Here is a 14,904-nt window from a genome sequence, read left to right as displayed (position 1 = left end):
CCTGTGGGGCCTCTGAGCACAACCGGCTCTCTCCCACTGGAAGACCTCCCCGGCTGCCTCCAAAGGCCGGTTTGCAAGCACTCCCGCCCACTGTTCCCACCAAGCGCGCACAATGCTCCCAAGCCCGGGAGAAAAGTGCTTCGGGGTGGTGCTCTCTCCGGGCCCTTGCCCCTGAGCCTGGGGGCCAGGCAGGGGGTCCACACTCCCAGGCCAAGGCAGAACGACATGCACACGTCTGTTCCTGCCCCCTACACCGGCAGAGAACTCGGGGGAGCCAGAGACTGCCAGGCTGCTGCTGGGCTGGCTGCCTGTGTGGGACGGGGCAGAGCCGACCTAGGGGCAAGTTGGGCCTCTTGCTCTCCTTGCTGCCCTGAGGCTGCTGGGTCAAAGAGGTCTTGGGCATCCAGCCCTTTGCTGGTCCCTTCCCTCTGACGAGGCCCTCTGAGCTCCAGCACCTTGCAGTGTGGAGACAGCCCCTGCCAGCAAGCTCCTCTCCAAAGAGGCCTCAACCGAGGCCTACGCCCAGGGGAAAGGCACCAGCGGGGATGATCCTGGGGAGGCGCACGGACATGTCTGGACCCAGTCCCCGCAGCCTGCCCCTTGGTGGGGCAGTACCCCCGGAGGCCAGGAAGGTCTGGGCAAGGCTGGCCAGGGGCAGGGGCCCTGCTGGGTCCTGCCCCTGGCCTGTGGGGCCTCTGAGCACAATAGGCCCTCTCCCACTGGAAGACCTCCCCGGCTGCCTCCAAAGTCCTGTTTGCAAGCACTCCCGCCCGCTGTTCACGCCAGGCTCGCACAATGCTCCCAAGCCCGGGAGAAAAGCGCTTCGGGGTGGTCCTCTCTCCGGGCCCTTGCCCCTGAGCCTGGGGGCCAGGCAGGGGGTCCACACTCCCAGGCCATGGCAGAACCACATGCACACGTCTGATCTGCCCCCTGCACCGGCAGAGAGCTCGGGGGAGCCAGAGTCTGTCAGGCAGCTGCTGGGCTGGCCGCCTGTGTGGGAAGGGGCAGAGCCGAATAGGGGCAAGTTGGGCCTCTTGCTCTCCCTACTGCCCTGAGGCTGCTGGGCCAAAGAGGTCTTGGGCATCCAGCCCCTTGCTTGTCCCTTCCCTCTGACGAGGCCCTCTGAGCTCCAGCACCTTGCAGTGTGGAGACAGCCCCTGCCAGCAACCTCCTCTCCAAGGAGGCCTCAACCGAGGCCTAGGCCCAGGGGAAAGGCACCAGCGGGGATGAGCCTGGGGAGGCGCCCGGGCATGTCTGGACCCAGTCCCCGCAGCCTGCCCCTTGGTGGGGCAGTACCCCCGGAGGCCAGGAAGGTCTGGGCAAGGCTGGCCAAGGGCAGGGGCCCTGCTGGGTCCTGCCCCTGGCCTGTGGGGCCTCTGAGCACAACCGGCCCTCTCCCAGTGGAAGACCTCCCCGGCTGCCTCCAAAGGGCGGTTTGCAAGCGCTCCCGCCCGCTGTTCCCAGCAGGCGTGCACAGTGCTCCCAAGCCCGGGAGAAAAGCGCTTCAGGGTGCTGCTCTCTCCGGGCCCTTGCCCCTGAGCCTGGGGGCAAGGCAGGGTGTCCACACTCCCAGGCCAAGGCAGAACCACATGCACACGTCTGATCTGCCCCCTCCACCGGCAGAGAGCTCGGGGGATCCAGAGTCTGTCAGGCAGCTGCTGGGCTGGCCGCCTGTGTGGGAAGGGGCAGAGCCGACCTAGGGGCAAGTTGGGCCTCTTGCTCTCCTTGCTGCCCTGAGGCTGCTGGGCCAAAGAGGTCTTGGGCATCCAGCCCCTTGCTGGTCCCTTCCCTCTGACGAGGCCCTCTGAGCTCCAGCACCTTGCAGTGTGGAGACAGCCCCTGCCAGCAACCTCCTCTCCAAGGAGGCCTCAACCGAGGCCTAGGCCCAGGGGAAAGGCACCAGCGGGGATGAGCCATTGGAGGCGCCCGGGCATGTCTGGACCCAGTCCCCGCAGCCTGCCCCTTGGAGGGGCAGTACCCTCGGAGGCCAGGAAGGTCTGGGTAAGGCTGGCCAGGGGCAGGGGCCCTGCTGGGTCCTGCCCCTGGCCTGTGGGGCCTCTGAGCACAACCGGGCCTCTCCCACTGGAAGACCTCCCCGGCTGCCTCCAAAGGCCGGTTTGCCAACACTCCCGCCCGCTGTTCCCGCCAGGCACGCACAATGCTCCCAAGCCCGGGAGAAAAGCGCTTCTGGGTGGTGCTCTCTCCGGGCCCTTGCCCCTGAGCCTGGGGTCCAGGCAGTGGGTCCACACTCCCAGACCAACGCAGAACCACATGCACACGTCTGTTCCTGCCCCCTGCACCGGCAGAGAGCTCGGGGGAGCCAGAGTCTGTCAGGCAGCTACTGGGTTGGCTGCCTGTGTGGGAAGGGGCAGAGCCGACCTAGGGGCAAGTTGGGCCTCTTCCTCTCCCTGCTGCCCTGAGGCTGCTGGGCCAAAGAGGTCTTGGGCATCCAGCCCCTTGCTGGTCCCTTCCCGCTGACGAGGCCCTCTGAGCTCCAGCACCTTGCAGTGTGGAGACAGCCCCTGCCAGCAATCTCCTCTCCAAGGAGGCCTCAACCGAGGCCTAGGCCCAGGGGAAAGGCACCAGCGGGGATGAGCCTGGGGAGGCGCCCGGGCATGTCTGGACCCAGTCCCCGCATCCTGCCCCTTGGTGGGGTAGTACCCCCGGAGGCCAGGAAGGTCTGGGCAAGGCTGCCAGGGGCAGGGGCCCTGCTGGGTCCTGCCCCTGGCCTGTGGGGCGTCTGAGCACAACCGGCACTCTCCCACTGGAAGACCTCCCCGGCTGCCTCCAAAGTCCTGTTTGCAAACACTCCCACCCGCTGTTCATGCCAGGCTCGCACAATGCTCCCAAGCCCGGGAGAAAAGCGCTTCGGGGTGCTTCTCACTCCGGGCCCTTGCCCCTGAGCCTGGGGGCAAGGCAGGGGGAACACACTCCCAGGCCAAGGCAGAACCACATGCCCACGTCTGTTCCTGTCCCGTGCACCGGCAGAGAGCTTGGGGGAGCCAGAGTCTGTCAGGCAGCTGCTGGGTTGGCCGCCTGTGTGGGAAGGGGCAGAGCCGCCCTAGGGGCAAGTTGGGCCTCTTGCTCTCCCTGCTGCCCTGAGGCTGCTGGGCCAAAGAGGTCTTGGGCATCCAGCCCCTTGCTGGTCCCTTCCCTCTAACGAGGCCCTCTGAGCTCCAGCACCTTGCAGTGTGGAGACAGCCCCTGCCAGCAACCTCCTCTCCAAGGAGGCCTCAACCGAGGCCTAGGCCCAGGGGAAAGGCACCAGCGGGGATGAGCCTGGGGAGGCGCCCGGGCATGTCTGGACCCAGTCCCCGCAGCCTGCCCCTTGGTGGGGCAGTACCCCCGGAGGCCAGGAAGGTCTGGGCAAGGCTGGCCAGGGGCAGGGGCCCTGCTGGGTCCTGCCCCTGGCCTGTGGGGCCTCTGAGCACAACCGGCCCTCTCCCACTGGAAGACCTCCCCGGCTGCCTCCAAAGGCCGGTTTGCAAGCGCTGCCGCCCAGTGTTCCCAGCAGGCGTGCACAATGCTCCCAAGCCCGGGAGAAAAGCGCTTCAGGGTGGTGCTCTCTCTGGGCCCTTGCCCCTGAGCCTGGTGTCAAGGCAGGGTGTCCACACTCCCAGGCCAAGGCAGAACCACATGCACACGTCTGATCTGCCCCCTGCACCGGCAGAGAGCTCGGGGGAGCCAGAGTCTGTCAGGCAGCTGCTGGGCTGGCCGCCTGTGTGGGAAGGGGCAGAGCCGACCTAGGGGCAAGTTGGGCCTCTTGCTCTCCCTGCTGCCCTGAGGCTGCTGGGCCAAAGACGTCTTGGGCATCCAGCCCCTTGCTGGTCCCTTCCCTCTAACGAGGCCCTCTGAGCTCCAGCACCTTGCAGTGTGGAGACAGCCCCTGCCAGCAACCTCCTCTCCAAGGAGGCCTCAACCGAGGCCTAGGCCCAGGGAAAAGGCACCAGCGGGGATGAGCCTGGGGAGGCGCCCGGGCATGTCTGGACCCAGTCCCGCAGCCTGCCCCTTGGTGGGGCTGTAACCCCGGAGGCAGGAAGGTCTTTTCAAGGCTGGCCAGGGGCAGGGGCCCTGCTGGGTCCTGCCCCTGGCCTGTAGGGCCTCTGAGCACAACCGGCCCTCTCCCACTGGAAGACCTCCCCAGCTGCCTCCAAAGGCCAGTTTTCCAACACTCCTGCCCGCTGTTCCCGCCAGGCACGCACAATGCTCCCAAGCCCGGGAGAAAAGCGCTTCGGGGTGGTGCTCTCTCCGGGCCCTTGCCCCTGAGCCTGTGGGCAAGGCAGGGGGAACACACTCCCAGACCAAGGCAGAACCACATGCACACGTCTGTTCCTGTCCCCTGCACCGGCAGAGAGCTCGGGGGAGCCAGAGTCTCTCAGGCAGGTGCTGGGCTGGCCGCCTGTTTGGGAAGGGGCAGAGCCAACCTAGGGGCAAGTTGGGCCTCCTGATCTCCCTGCTGCCCTGAGGCTGCTGGGCCAAAGACGTCTTGGGCATCCAACCCCTTACTGGTCCCTTCCCTCTGACGAGGCCCTCTGAGCTCCAGCACCTTGCAGTGTGGAGACAGCACCTGCCAGCAATCTCCTCTCCAAGGAGGTCTCAACCGAGGCCTAGGCCCAGGGGAAAGGCACCAGCGGGGTTGAGCCAGGGGAGGCGCCCGGGCATGTCTGGACCCAGTCCCCGCAGCCTGCCCCTTGGTGGGGCAGTACCCCCGGAGGCCAGGAAGGTCTGGGCAAGACTGGCCAGGGGCAGGGGCCCTGCTGGGTCCTGCCCCTGGCCTGTGGGGCCTCTGAGCACAACCGGGCCTCTCCCACTGGAAGACCTCCCCGGCTGCCTCCAAAGGCCGGTTTGCCAACACTCCCGCCCGCTGTTCCCGCCAGGCACGCACAATGCTCCCAAGCCCGGGAGAAAAGCGCTTCTGGGTGGTGCTCTCTCCGGGCCCTTGCCCCTGAGCCTGGGGTCCAGGCAGTGGGTCCACACTCCCAGACCAACGCAGAACCACATGCACACGTCTGTTCCTGCCCCCTGCACCGGCAGAGAGCTCGGGGGAGCCAGAGTCTGTCAGGCAGCTACTGGGCTGGCCGCCTGTGTGGGAAGGGGCAGAGCCGACCTAGGGGCAAGTTGGGCCTCTTCCTCTCCCTGCTGCCCTGAGGCTGCTGGGCCAAAGAGGTCTTGGGCATCCAGCCCCTTGCTGGTCCCTTCCCGCTGACGAGGCCCTCTGAGCTCCAGCACCTTGCAGTGTGGAGACAGCCCCTGCCAGCAATCTCCTCTCCAAGGAGGCCTCAACCGAGGCCTAGGCCCAGGGGAAAGGCACCAGCGGGGATGAGCCTGGGGAGGCGCCCGGGCATGTCTGGACCCAGTCCCCGCATCCTGCCCCTTGGTGGGGTAGTACCCCCGGAGGCCAGGAAGGTCTGGGCAAGGCTGCCAGGGGCAGGGGCCCTGCTGGGTCCTGCCCCTGGCCTGTGGGGCGTCTGAGCACAACCGGCACTCTCCCACTGGAAGACCTCCCCGGCTGCCTCCAAAGTCCTGTTTGCAAACACTCCCACCCGCTGTTCATGCCAGGCTCGCACAATGCTCCCAAGCCCGGGAGAAAAGCGCTTCGGGGTGCTTCTCACTCCGGGCCCTTGCCCCTGAGCCTGGGGGCAAGGCAGGGGGAACACACTCCCAGGCCAAGGCAGAACCACATGCCCACGTCTGTTCCTGTCCCGTGCACCGGCAGAGAGCTTGGGGGAGCCAGAGTCTGTCAGGCAGCTGCTGGGTTGGCCGCCTGTGTGGGAAGGGGCAGAGCCGCCCTAGGGGCAAGTTGGGCCTCTTGCTCTCCCTGCTGCCCTGAGGCTGCTGGGCCAAAGAGGTCTTGGGCATCCAGCCCCTTGCTGGTCCCTTCCCTCTAACGAGGCCCTCTGATCTCCAGCACCTTGCAGTGTGGAGACAGCCCCTGCCAGCAACCTCCTCTCCAAGGAGGCCTCAACCGAGGCCTAGGCCCAGGGGAAAGGCACCAGCGGGGATGAGCCTGGGGAGGCGCCCGGGCATGTCTGGACCCAGTCCCCGCAGCCTGCCCCTTGGTGGGGCAGTACCCCCGGAGGCCAGGAAGGTCTGGGCAAGGCTGGCCAGGGGCAGGGGCCCTGCTGGGTCCTGCCCCTGGCCTGTGGGGCCTCTGAGCACAACCGGCCCTCTCCCACTGGAAGACCTCCCCGGCTGCCTCCAAAGGCCGGTTTGCAAGCGCTGCCGCCCAGTGTTCCCAGCAGGCGTGCACAATGCTCCCAAGCCCGGGAGAAAAGCGCTTCAGGGTGGTGCTCTCTCTAGGTCCTTGCCCCTGAGCCTGGTGTCAAGGCAGGGTGTCCACACTCCCAGGCCAAGGCAGAACCACATGCACACGTCTGATCTGCCCCCTGCACCGGCAGAGAGCTCGGGGGAGCCAGAGTCTGTCAGGCAGCTGCTGGGCTGGCCGCCTGTGTGGGAAGGGGCAGAGCCGACCTAGGGGCAAGTTGGGCCTCTTGCTCTCCCTGCTGCCCTGAGGCTGCTGGGCCAAAGACGTCTTGGGCATCCAGCCCCTTGCTGGTCCCTTCCCTCTAACGAGGCCCTCTGAGCTCCAGCACCTTGCAGTGTGGAGACAGCCCCTGCCAGCAACCTCCTCTCCAAGGAGGCCTCAACCGAGGCCTAGGCCCAGGGAAAAGGCACCAGCGGGGATGAGCCTGGGGAGGCGCCCGGGCATGTCTGGACCCAGTCCCGCAGCCTGCCCCTTGGTGGGGCTGTAACCCCGGAGGCAGGAAGGTCTTTTCAAGGCTGGCCAGGGGCAGGGGCCCTGCTGGGTCCTGCCCCTGGCCTGTAGGGCCTCTGAGCACAACCGGCCCTCTCCCACTGGAAGACCTCCCCAGCTGCCTCCAAAGGCCAGTTTTCCAACACTCCTGCCCGCTGTTCCCGCCAGGCACGCACAATGCTCCCAAGCCCGGGAGAAAAGCGCTTCGGGGTGGTGCTCTCTCCGGGCCCTTGCCCCTGAGCCTGTGGGCAAGGCAGGGGGAACACACTCCCAGACCAAGGCAGAACCACATGCACACGTCTGTTCCTGTCCCCTGCACCGGCAGAGAGCTCGGGGGAGCCAGAGTCTCTCAGGCAGGTGCTGGGCTGGCCGCCTGTTTGGGAAGGGGCAGAGCCGACCTAGGGGCAAGTTGGGCCTCCTGATCTCCCTGCTGCCCTGAGGCTGCTGGGCCAAAGACGTCTTGGGCATCCAACCCCTTACTGGTCCCTTCCCTCTGACGAGGCCCTCTGAGCTCCAGCACCTTGCAGTGTGGAGACAGCACCTGCCAGCAATCTCCTCTCCAAGGAGGTCTCAACCGAGGCCTAGGCCCAGGGGAAAGGCACCAGCGGGGATGAGCCAGGGGAGGCGCCCGGGCATGTCTGGACCCAGTCCCCGCAGCCTGCCCCTTGGTGGGGCAGTACCCCCGGAGGCCAGGAAGGTCTGGGCAAGACTGGCCAGGGGCAGGGGCCCTGCTGGGTCCTGCCCCTGGCCTGTGGGGCGTCTGAGCACAACCGGCCCTCTCCCACTGGAAGACCTCACCGGCTGCCTCCAAAGGCCGGTTTGCAAGCACTCCCGCCCACTGTTCCCGCCAGGCGCGCACAATGCTCCCAAGCCCGGGAGAAAAGCGCTTCGGGGTGGTGCTCTCTCCGGGCCCTTGCCCCTGAGCCTGTGGGCAAGGCAGGGGGAACACACTCCCAGACCAAGGCAGAACCACATGCACACGTCTGTTCCTGCCCCCTCCACCGGCAGAGAGCTGGGGGGAGCCAGAGTCTGTAAGGCAGCTGCTGGGCTGGCCGCCTGTGTGGGAAGGGGCAGAGCCGACCTAGGGGCAAGTTGGGCCTCTTGCTCTCCCTGCTGCCCTGAGGCTGCTGGGCCAAAGACGTCTTGGGCATCCAGTCCCTTGCTGGTCCCTTCCCTCTGACGAGGCCCTCTGAGCTCCAGCACCTTGCAGTGTGGAGACAGCCCCTGCCAGCAACCTCCTCTCCAAGGAGGCCTCAACCGAGGCCTAGGCCCAGGGGAAAGGCACCAGCGGGGATGAGCCAGTGGAGGCGCCCGGGCATGTCTGGACCCAGTCCCCGCAGCCTGCCCCTTGGTGGGGCAATACCCCCGGAGGCCAGGAAGGTCTGGGCAAGGCTGGCCAGGGGAAGGGGCCCTGCTGGGTCCTGCCCCTGGCCTGTGGGGCCTCTGAGCACAACCGGCCCTCTCCCACTGGAAGACCTCCCCGGCTGCCTCCAAAGGCCGGTTTGCCAACACTCCCGCCCGCTGTTCCCGCCAGGGACGCACAATGCTCCCAAGCCCGGGAGAAAAGCGCTTCGGGGTGGTGCTCTCTCCGGGCCCTTGCCCCTGAGCCTGGGGTCCAGGCAGTGGGTCCACACTCCCAGACCAAGGCAGAACCACATGCCCACGTCTGTTCCTGCCCCCTACACCGGCAGAGAGCTTGGGGGAGCCAGAGTCTGTCAGGCAGCTGCTGGGTTGGCTGCCTGTGTGGGAAGGGGCAGAGCCGACCTAGGGGCAAGTTGGGCCTCTTGCTCTCCCTGCTGCCCTGAGGCTGCTGGGCCAAAGACGTCTTGGGCATCCAGCCCCTTACTGGTACCTTCCCTCTGACGAGGCCCTCTGAGCTCCAGCACCTTGCAGTGTGGAGACAGCCCCTGCCAGCAACCTCCTCTCCAAGGAGGCCTAAACCGAGGCCTAGGCCCAGGGGAAAGGCACCAGCGGGGATGAGCCTGGGGATGCGCCCGGGCATGTCTGGACCCAGTCCCAGCAGCCTGCCCCTTGGTGGGGCAGTACCCCCGGAGGCCAGGAAGGTCTGGGCAAGGCTGGCCAGGGGCAGGGGCCCTGCTGGGTCCTTCCCCTGGCCTGTGGGGCCTCTGAGCACAACCGGCCCTCTCCCACTGGAAGACCTCCCCGGCTGCCTCCAAAGGCCGGTTTGCAAGCTCTCCCGCCCAGTGTTCCCAGCAGGCGTGCACAATGCTCCCAAGCCCGGGAGAAAAGCGCTTCAGGGTGGTGCTCTCTCTGGGCCCTTGCCACTGAGCCTGGGGTCAAGGCAGGGTGTCCACACTCCCAGGCCAAGGCAGAACCACATGCACACGTCTGATCTGCCCCCTGCACCGGCAGAGAGCTCGGGGGAGGCAGAGCCTGTCAGGCAGCTGCTGGGTTGGCTGCCTGTGTGGGAAGGGGCAGAGCCGACCTAGGGGCAAGTTGGGCCTCTTGCTCTCCCTGCTGCCCTGAGGCTGCTGGGCCAAAGAAGTCTTGGGCATCCAGCCCCTTGCTTGTCCCTTCCCTCTGACGAGTCCCTCTGAGCTCCAGCACCTTGCAGTGTGGAGACAGCCCCTGCCAGCAACCTCCTCTGCAAGGAGGCCTCAACCGAGGCCTAGGCCCAGGGGAAAGGCACCAGCGGGGATGAGCCAGTGGAGGCGCACGGGCATGTCTGGACCCAGTCCACGCAGCCTGCCCCTTGGTGGGGCAGTACCCCCGGAGGCCAGGAAGATCTGGGCAGGCTGGCCAGGGGCAGGGGCCCTGCTGGGTCCTGCCCCTGGCCTGTGGGGCCTCTGAGCACAACCGGCCCTCTCCCACTGGAAGACCTCCCCGGCTGCCTCCAAAGGCCGGTTTGCCAACACTCCCGCCCGCTGTTCCCGCCAGGCACGCACAATGCTCCCAAGCCCGGGAGAAAAGCGTTTCGTGGTGGTGTTCTCTCTGGGTCCAAGAAAGACCTCCCGGGCTGCCCCCAAATGCCGGTTTCCAAGCACTCCCACTCGCTGTTCCCGCCATCCATGCAAATGCTCCAAGCCCAGGAGAAAAGCGCTTCGGGGTGGTGCTCTCTCCCGGCCCTTGGAAGACCTCCCCGGCTGCCTCCAAAGGCTGGTTTTCAAGAACTCCCTCCCGCTGTCCCGCCAGCCGCACACAATGCTCCCAATCACGGGAGAAAAGCGCTTCGGGGTGGTGCTCTCTCCGGGCCCTTGGAAGACGTCCCTGTTTGTCTCCAAAGGCCGGTTTGCATGCACTCATGCCCGCTGTTCCCGCCAGCCGCGCACAATGCTCCCAAACCCGGGAGAAAACCGCTTCGGGGTGGAGCTCTCTCCCGGCCCTTGGAAGACCTCCCCGGCTGCCTCCAAAGGCCGGTTTGCAAGCACTCAATCCCGCTGTTCCCGCCAGCCGCGCACAATGCTCCCAAGCCCGGGAGAAAAGCGCTTCGGGGTGGTGCTCTCTCCCGGCCCTTGGAAGACCTCCCCGGCTGCCTCCAAAGGCTGGTTTCCAAGAACTCCCTCCCGCTGACCCGCCAGCCGCACACAATGCTCCCAAGCCCGGGAGAAAAGCATTTTGGGGTGGTGCTCTCGCCGGGCCCTTGGAAGACCTCCCCGGCTGCCTCTAAAGGCCGGTTTGCAAGCACTCATGTCCGCTGTTCCCGACAGCCGCGTACAATGCTCCCAATTCCGTGAGAAAAGTGCTTCGGCATGGTGCTCTCTCCGGGCCCTTGGAAGACCTCCCAAGCTGCCTCCAAAGGCCGGTTTGCAAGCACTTCCGCCCGCTGTTCCCGCCAGCCTCGCACAATGCTCCCAAGCCCGGGAGAAAAGCGCTTCGGGGTGGTGTTCTCTCCGTGCCCATGGAGGACCTCCCTGGCTGCCCCCAAAGGCCGGTTTGCAAGCACTCCCACTCGCTGTTCCCGCCAGCCACGCACAATCCTCCAAAACCCCGGAGAAAAGCGCTTCGGGGTGGTGTTCTCTCCGTGCCCATGGAAGACCTCCCGGGGTGCCCCCAAAGGCCGGTTTGGAACCACTCCCACTCGCTGTTCCCGCCATCCGCGCAAATGTTCCAAGCCCGGGAGAAAAGCGCTTCTGGGTGGTGCTCTCTCCTGGCCCTTGGAAGACCTCCCCGGCTGCCTCCAAAGGACGGTTTTCAAGCACTCCTGCCTGCTGTTCCCGCCACCCGCGCACAATGCTCCCAAGCCCGGGAGAAAAGCGCTTCGGGGTGGTGCTCTCTACAGGCCCTTCGAAAACCTCCCCGGCTGCCTCCAAAGGCCGGTTTGCAAGGACTCCTTCCTGCTGTTCCCGCCAGCCACGCACAATGCTCCCAAGCCCGGGAGAAAAGCATTTTGGGGTGGTGCTCACTCCGGGCCCTTGGAAGACTTCCCCGGCTGCCTCCAATGGCCAGTTTGCAAGCACTCATGGCCGCTGTTCCCACCAGCCGCGCACAATGCTCCCAAGCCCGGGAGAAAAGCTTTTTGGGGTGGTGCTCACACCGGGCCCTGGAAGACCTCCCCGGGTGCCTCCAAAGGCCGGTTTTCAAGCACTCCTGCCTTCTGTTCCCGCCACCTGCGCACAATGCTCCCAAGCCCGGGAGAAAAGCGCTTCGGGGTGGTGCTCTCTACAGGCCCTTGGAAGACCTCCCCGGCTGCCTCCAAAGGCCGGTTTTCAAGCACTCCTGCCTGCTGTTCCCGCCACCTGCGCACAATGCTCCCAAGCCCGGGAGAAAAGCGCTTCGGGGTGGTGCTCTCTACAGGCCCTTGGAAGACCTCCCCGGCTGCCTCCAATGGTCAGTTTGCAAGCACTCATGCCCGCTGTTCCCACCAGCCGCGCACAATGCTCCAAAGCCCGGGAGAAAAGCTTTTTGGGGTGGTGCTCACACCGGGCCCTGGAAGACCTCCCCGGCTGCCTGCAAAGGCCGGTTTTCAAGCACTCCTGCCTGCTGTTCCCGCCACCCGCGCACAATACTCCCAAGCCCGGGAGAAAAGCGCTTCGGGGTGGTGCTCTCTACAGGCCCTTGGAAGACCTCCCCGGCAGCCTCCAAAGGCCGGTTTGCAAGGACTCCTTCCTGCTGTTCCCGCCAGCCACGCACAATGCTCCCAAGCCCGGGAGAAAAGTGCTTCGGGGTGGTGCTCTCTCCGGGCCCTTGGAAGACGTCCCCGGCTGCCTCCAAAGGCCGGTTTGCAAGCACTCATGCCCGTTGTTCCCACCAGCCGCGCACAATGCTCCCAAGCCCGGGAGAAAAGCGCTTCGGGGTGGTGCTCACTCCGGGCCCTTGGAAGACGTCCCCGGCTGCCTCCAATGGCCAGTTTGAAAGCACTCATGCCCGCTGTTCCCACCAGCCGCGCACAATGCTCCCAAGCCCGGGAGAAAAGCTTTTTGGGGTGGTGCTCACACCGGGCCCTGGAAGACCTCCCCGGCTGCCTCCAAAGGCCGGTTTTCAAGCACTCCTGCCTGCTGTTCCCGCCACCTGCGCACAATGCTCCCAAGCCCGGGAGAAAAGCGCTTCGGGGTGGTGCTCTCTACAGGCCCTTGGAAGACCTCCCCGGCTGCCTCCAAAGGCCGGTTTGCAAGGACTCCTTCCTGCTGTTCCCGCCAGCCACGCACAATGCTCCCAAGCCCGGGAGAAAAGCATTTTGGGGTGGTGCTCTCTACAGGCCCTTGGAAGACCTCCCCGGCTGCCTCCAATGGCCAGTTTGAAAGCACTCATGCCCGCTGTTCCCACCAGCCACGCACAATGCTCCCAAGCCCGGGAGAAAAGCTTTTTGGGGTGGTGCTCACACCGGGCCCTGGAAGACCTCCCCGGCTGCCTCCAAAGGCCGGTTTTCAAGCACTCCTGCCTGCTGTTCCCGCCACCTGCGCACAATGCTCCCAAGCCCGGGAGAGAAGCGCTTCGGGGTGGTGCTCTCTACAGGCCCTTGGAAGACCTCCCCGGCTGCCTCCAAAGGCCGGTTTGCAAGGACTCCTTCCTGCTGTTCCCGCCAGCCACGCACAATGCTCCCAAGCCCGGGAGAAAAGCATTTTGGGGTGGTGCTCTCTACAGGCCCTTGGAAGACCTCCCCGGCTGCCTCCAATGGCCAGTTTGCAAGCACTCATGCCCGCTGTTCCCACCAGCCGCGCACAATGCTCCCAAGCCCGGGAGAAAAGCTTTTTGGGGTGGTGCTCACACCGGGCCCTGGAAGACCTCCCCGGCTGCCTGCAAAGGCCGGTTTTCAAGCACTCCTGCCTGCTGTTCCTGCCACCCGCGCACAATGCTCCCAAGCCCGGGAGAAAAGCGCTTCGGGGTGGTGCTCTCTACAGGCCCTTGGAAGACCTCCCCGGCTGCCTCCAAAGGCCGGTTTGCAAGGACTCCTTCCTGCTGTTCCCGCCAGCCACGCACAATGCTCCCAAGCCCGGGAGAAAAGTGCTTCGGGGTGGTGCTCTCTCCGGGCCCTTGGAAGACGTCCCCGGCTGCCTCCAAGGGCCGGTTTGCAAGCACTCATGCCCGTTGTTCCCACCAGCCGCGCACAATGCTCCCAAGCCCGGGAGAAAAGCATTTTGGGGTGGTGCTCACTCCAGGACCTTGGAAGACCTCCCCGGCTGCCTCCAAAGGCCAGTTTGCAAGCACTCCTGCCTGCTGTTCCCGCCAGCCTCGCACAATGCTCCCAAGCCCGGGAGAAAAGCGCTTCGGGGTGATGCTCTCTCCGGGCACTTTCAAGACCTCCCCGGCTGCCTCCAAAGGCCGGTTTGTAAGTACTCATTCCCGCTGCTTCCGCCAGCCACGCACAATGCTCCCAAGACCGGGAGAAAAGCATTTTGGGGTGGTGCTCTCTCCGGGCCCTTGGAAGACCTCCCGGGCTGCCTCCAAAGGCCGGTTTGCAAGCACTCATGTCCGCTGTTCCCGACAGCCGCGCACAATGCTCCCAAGCCCGGGAGAAAAGCATTTTGGGGTGGTGCTCTCTACAGGCCCTTGGAAGACCTCCCCGGCTGCCTCCAATGGCCAGTTTGAAAGCACTCATGCCCGCTGTTCCCACCAGCCGCGCACAATGCTCCCAAGCCCGGGAGAAAAGCTTTTTGGGGTGGTGCTCACACCGGGCCCTGGAAGACCTCCCCGGCTGCCTCCAAAGGCCGGTTTTCAAGCACTCCTGCCTGCTGTTCCCGCCACCTGCGCACAATGCTCCCAAGCCCGGGAGAAAAGCGCTTCGGGGTGGTGCTCTCTACAGGCCCTTGGAAGACCTCCCCGGCTGCCTCCAATGGTCAGTTTGCAAGCACTCATGCCCGCTGTTCCCACCAGCCGCGCACAATGCTCCAAAGCCCGGGAGAAAAGCTTTTTGGGGTGGTGCTCACACCGGGCCCTGGAAGACCTCCCCGGCTGCCTGCAAAGGCCGGTTTTCAAGCACTCCTGCCTGCTGTTCCCGCCACCCGCGCACAATACTCCCAAGCCCGGGAGAAAAGCGCTTCGGGGTGGTGCTCTCTACAGGCCCTTGGAAGACCTCCCCGGCAGCCTCCAAAGGCCGGTTTGCAAGGACTCCTTCCTGCTGTTCTGGCCAGCCACGCACAATGCTCCCAAGCCCGGGAGAAAAGTGCTTCGGGGTGGTGCTCTCTCCGGGCCCTTGGAAGACGTCCCCGGCTGCCTCCAAAGGCCGGTTTGCAAGCACTCATGCCCGTTGTTCCCACCAGCCGCGCACAATGCTCCCAAGCCCGGGAGAAAAGCTTTTTGGGGTGGTGCTCACACCGGGCCCTGGAAGACCTCCCCGGCTGCCTCCAAAGGCCGGTTTTCAAGCACTCCTGCCTGCTGTTCCCGCCACCTGCGCACAATGCTCCCAAGCCCGGGAGAAAAGCGCTTCGGGGTGGTGCTCTCTACAGGCCCTTGGAAGACCTCCCCGGCTGCCTCCAAAGGCCGGTTTGCAAGGACTCCTTCCTGCTGTTCCCGCCAGCCACGCACAATGCTCCCATGCCCGGGAGAAAAGCATTTTGGGGCGGTGCTCTCTACAGGCCCTTGGAAGACCTCCCCGGCTGCCTCCAATGGCCAGTTTGAAAGCACTCATGCCCGCTGTTCCCACCAGCCACGCACAATGCTCCCCAGCCCGGGAGAAAAGCTTTTTGGGGTGGTGCTCACACCGGGCCCTGGAAGACCTCCCCGGCTGCCTCCAAAGGCCGGTTTTCAAGCAC

This window comes from Dama dama, chromosome 3 (assembly GCF_033118175.1).
Source record: "Dama dama isolate Ldn47 chromosome 3, ASM3311817v1, whole genome shotgun sequence".
Lineage (NCBI taxonomy): Eukaryota > Metazoa > Chordata > Mammalia > Artiodactyla > Cervidae > Dama > Dama dama.
This window is presented reverse-complemented; position numbering follows the sequence as displayed.